We start from the raw sequence: 5,881 nt of genomic DNA, 5'->3' as shown, positions 1-5,881 counted from the left end.
GCCCACGCAACCTTCTGGGGCTGGTGGCCCCACCTGGTGGACCCCCGGGACCCTCTCGGTGGTCCCGGTACGTTACCGATAGCACCCGAAACTTTTCCGGTGAACAAAACGGGACTTCCATATATAAATCTTTACCTCTGGACCATTCTGAACTCCTCGTGACGTCCGGGGTCTCATCCGGGACTCCGAACAACATTCGGTAACCGCATACATACTTTCCCTATAACCCTAGCATCATCGAACCTTAAGTGTGTAGACCCTACGGGCTCGGGAGTCATGCAGACATGGCCGAGACAACTCTCCGGTCAATAACCAACAGCGGGATCTGGATACCCATGTTGGCTCCCACATGCTCCACGATGATCTCATCGGATGAACCATGATGTCAAGGATTCAGTCAATCCCATATACAATTCCCTGTGTCTACCAGTATAGCACTTACCCGAGATTCGATCGTCGGTATCCCGATACCTTGTTCAATCTCGTTACTGGCAAGTCTCTTTACTCGTTCCATAACACATCATCCTGTGATCAACTCCTTGATCACATATTGTGCACATTATGATGATGTCCTACCAAGTGGGCCCAGAGATACCTCTCCGTTTACACTGAGTGACAAATCCCAGTCTCGATTCGTGCCAACCCAACAGACACTTTCAGAGATACCCGTAGTGCACCTTTATAGCCACCCAGTTACGTTGTGACGTTTGGTACACCCAAAGCATTCCTACGGTATCCGGGAGTTGGACAATCTCGTGGTCTAAGGAAATGATACTTGACATTAGAAAAGCTTTAGCATACGAACTACACGATCTTGTGCTAGGATTAGGATTGTGTCTTGTCCATCACATCATTCTCCTAATGATGTGATCCCGTTATCAACGACATCCAATGTCCATGGTCAGGAAACCATAACCATCTATTGATCAATGAGCTAGTCAACTAGAGGCTTACTAGGGACATGGTGTTGTCTATGTATCCACACATGTATATGAGTTTCCTATCAATACAATTCTAGCATGGATAATAAACTATTATCATGAACAAGGAAATATAATAATAACTAATTTATTATTACCTCTAGGGCATATTTCCAACAGTCTCCCACTTGCACTAGAGTCAATAATCTAGTTCACATCCCTATGTGATTGTAATGAATCCAACACCCATGGGGCGTGTTCATATCTTGCTTGTGAGAGAGGTTTATCAGTCAATGGGTCTGAACCTTTCAGATCCATGTGTGCTTTACAAATCTCTATGTCATCTTGTAGATGCAGCTACCACGCGCTACTTGGAGCTATTCCAAATAACTGCTCTACTATACGAATCCGGTTTACTCCTTAGAGTCATCCGGATTAGTGTCAAAGTTTGCATCAACGTAACCCTTTACGACGAATGCTTTTACCACCTCCATAATCGAGAAAATTCCTTAGTCCACTAGTTACTAAGGATAAGTTCGACCGCTGTCGTGTGATCCATTCCTGGATCACACTTGTACCCCTTGACTGACTCATGGAAAGGCACACTTCAGGTGCGGTACACAGCATAGCATACTGTAGAGCCTACGTCTAAAGCATAGGGGACGACCTTCGTCCTTTCTCTCTCTTCTGCCGTGGTCAGGTCTTGAGTCTTACTCAATACTCACACCTTGTAACACAGCCAAGAACTCCTATTTTGAACTCCTTCAAAATCTTGTCACGGTATGTATTCATTTGAAAGTACTATTAAGCAGTTTTGATCTATCCTTATAGATCTTGATGCTCAATGTTCAAGTAGCTTAATCCAGGTTTTCCATCGAAAAACACTTTTCAAATAACCCTTCATGCTTTCCAAAAATTCTACATCATTTTTGATCAACAATATTTTAACAAAATATGCTCATCAAAAATTCTATAGTGCTCCCACTCACTTCTTTGGAAATACAAGTTTCTCATAAACTTTGTATGAACCCAAAATCTTTGATCATCTCATCAAAGCGTACATTCCAACTCCGAGATGCTTACTCCAGTCCTTAGAAGGATTGCTGGAGCTTTGCATACTTGTCAGCATCTTTCAGGATTGACAAAACCTTCTGGTCGTATCACATACAACCTTTCCTCAAGAAAAACGTTGAGGTAACAATGTTTTGACATCCTATCTGCAAGATTTCATAAATAATGCAGTAACTGCTAACATAATTCCAACAGACTCTTAGCATCGCTACGAGTGAGAAAGTCTCATCGTAGTCAACTCCTTGAACTTGTCAGGAAACATCTTAATGACAAGTCGAGCTTTCTTAATGGTGACACTTACCATCATTGTCTGTCTTCCTTTTAAAATCCATCTGCACCTAACAGCCTTACGACCATCAAGTAGTTCTTTCAAATTCTATACTTTGTTTTATACATGGATCCTCTCTCGGATTTTATGGCCTCGAGCCATTCATCGGAATCCGGGCCTACCATCGCTTCTCCATAGCTCGTAGGTTCATTGTTGTCTAGAAACATGACTTCCAAGACAGGCTTATGTACCTCTCTGAAGTAGTACGCATCTTTGTCGACCTATGAGGTTTGGTAGTGACTTGAACCGAAGTTTCATGATCACTATCATAAGCTTCCACTTCAATTGGTGTAGGTGCCATAGGAACAACTTCCTGTGCCCTGCTACACACTAGTTGAAGTGACGGTTCAATAACATCATCAAGTCTCCACCATCCTCCCACTCAATTCTTTTGAGAGAAACTTTTCCTCGAGAAAGGACCCGTTTCTAGAAACAATCACTTTTGCTTCCGGATCTGAAATAGGAGGTATACCCAACTATTTTTGGGTATTCTATGAAGATGCATTTATCCGCTTTGGGTTCGAGCTTATCAGCCTGAAACTTTTTCACATAAGCATCGCAGCCCCAAACTTTTAAGAAACGACAGCTTGGGTTTCTCTAAACCATAGTTCATACGGTGTCATCTCAACGGAATTGTGTGGTGCCCTATTTAAAGTGAGTGCGGTTGTCTCTAATGCCTAACCCATAAACAATAGTGGTAATTCGACAAGAGACATCATGGTATGCACCATATCCAATAGGGTGCAGTTATGATGTTCAGACACACCATCACACTATGGTGGTCCAGGCGGTATTAGTTTGAAACAATTTCCACAATGTCTTAATTATGTGCCAAACTCGTAACTCAGATATTCATCTCTATGATCATATCATAGACATTTTATCATCTTGTCACGACGATCTTCAACTTCACTCTGAAATTACTTAAACCTTTCAATAATTCAGACTTGTGTTTCATCAAGTAAATATCTCAGCATCTACTCAAATCATCTATGAAGTAAGAACATAACGATATCCACTGCGTGCCTCGGCACTTATTGGACTGCACACATCAAAATGTATTACTTCCAACAAGTTGCTTTCTTGTTCCATCTTACTGAAAACGAGGCCTTTCAATCATCTTGCCCATGCGGTATGATTTGCATGTCTCAAGTGATTCAAAATCAAGTGAGCCCAAACAATCCATCTGTATGGAGTTTCTTCATGCATATATACCAATAGGCATGGTTCGCATGTCTCAAGTGATTCAAAATCAACTGAGTCCAAAAATCCATCAACATGGAGCTTCTTCATGCGTATTATACCATTATGACTCAAATTTCAGTGCCACCAAGTATGTGGTACTATCATTACTATCTTATATCTTTTGGCATGAACATGTGTATCACTACGATCGGGATTCAATAAACCATTCATTTTAGGTGCAAGACCATTGAAGGTATTATTCAAATAAACAGAGTAACCATTATTCTCCTTAAATGAATAACCGTATTGTGTAAACATAATCCAATCATGTCTATGCTCAACGCAAACACCAATCTCGATGGTAGAGGGAGCATGCGATGCTTGATCATATCAACCTTGGAAACACTTCCAACACATATCGTCATCTCACCTTCAGCTAGTCTCCGTTTATTCCGTAGCCTTTTATTTCGAGTTACTAACACTTAGCAACTGAACCGGTATTTTAATACCCTGGTGCTACTAGGAGTACTAGTAAAGTATAGATTAATATAACATATATCCAAAATACTTCTGTCGACCTTGCCAGCCTTCTCATCTACCAAGTATCTAGGGTAGTTCTGCTTCAGTGACCGTTCCCCTCATTACAGAAGCACTTAGTCTCGGGTTTGGTTCAACCTTGGGTTTCTTCACTAGAGCAGCAACTGATTTGTCGTCTCATGAAGTATCCCTTCTTTCCCTTACCCTTTTTGAAACTAGTGGTTTAACAATCAACAATTGATGCTCCTACTTGATTTCTACTTTCACGGTGTCAAACATCACGAGTTGCTCAAGGATCATCATGTTTATCCCTGATATGTTATAGTTCATCACGAAGCTCCAATAGCTTGGTGGCAGTGACTATGGAGAATCATCACTATCTCATCTGGAAGATTAACTCCCACTCGATTCAAGCGATTGTAGTACTCAGACAATCTGAGCACATGCTCAACGATTGAGCTTTTCTCCCTTAGTTTGCAGGATTAAGAAACTTGTCAGAGGTCTCATACCTCTTGACGTGGGCACTAGTCTGAAATCCCAATTTCAGTCTTTGGAACATCTCATATGTTCTGCAACGTTTCGAAAAACGTCTTTGGTGCCATAATTCTAAACTGTTAGCATTACGCACTGAACTATCACGTAGTCATCAAAACGTGTATGTCAGATGTTTCCCAACATCTATAGACGACGCTCGAGGTTCAACACACTGAGTGGTGCATTAAGGACATCATCCTTCTGTGCAACAATGAGGACAATCCTCAGTTTACGGACCCAGTCCGCATAATTGCTACTATCAACTTTCAACTAAATTTTCTCTAGGAACATATCTAAAACAGTAGAACTAAAGTGTAAGCTACGACATAATTTGCAAAGTCCTTTTGACTATGTTCATGATAATTAAGTTCATCTGACAATTTAATGAACTCCCACTCAGATAGACATCCCTCTAGTCATCTAAGTGATACATGATCCGAGTCAACTAGACCGTGTCCGATCATCACGTGAGACGGACTAGTCATCATCGGTGAACATCTTCATGTTGATCGTATCTTCTATACGACTCATGTTCGACCTTTCGGTATTCCGTGTTCCGAGGCCATGTCTGTACATGCTAGGCTCGTCAAGTCAACCTAAGTGTATTGCGTGTGTAAATCTCGCTTACACCCGTTGCATTCGAACGTTAGAATCTATCACACCTGATCATCACGTGGTGCTTCGAAACAACGAACCTTCGCAATGGTGCACAGTTAGGGGGAACACTTTCTTGAAATTATTGCGAGGGATCATCTTATTTAAGCTACCGTCGTTCTAAGAAAATAAGATGTAAAACATGATAAACATCACATGCAATCAAATAGTGACATGATATGGCCAATATCATTTTGCTCCTTTTGATCTCCATCTTCGGGGCGCCATGATCATCATCGTCACCGGCATGACACCATGATCTCCATCATCATGATCTCCATCATCGTGTCTTCATGAAGTTGTCTCGTCATCTATTACTTCTACTACTATGGCTAACGGTTTAGCAATAAAGTAAAGTAACTACATGACGTTTATGTTGACATGCAGGTCATAAATAAATTAAGACAACTCCTATGGCTCCTGCCGGTTGTCATACTCATCGACATGTAAGTCGTGATTCCTATTACAAGAACATGATTAATCTCATACATCACATATATCATTCATCACATCCTTTTGGCCATATCACATCACGTAGCATACCTTGCAAAAACAAGTTAGACGTCCTCTAATTGTTGTTGCATGTTTTACGTGGCTGCTATGGGTTTCTAGCAAGAACGTTTCTTACCTACGCAAAACCACAACGTGATAT

The sequence above is a fragment of the Triticum urartu genome, chromosome 3A (assembly GCF_056163025.1).
Source record: "Triticum urartu cultivar PI428250 chromosome 3A, HENAU_Tu73, whole genome shotgun sequence".
In the NCBI taxonomy this organism is placed as follows: domain Eukaryota; kingdom Viridiplantae; phylum Streptophyta; class Magnoliopsida; order Poales; family Poaceae; genus Triticum; species Triticum urartu.
This window is presented reverse-complemented; position numbering follows the sequence as displayed.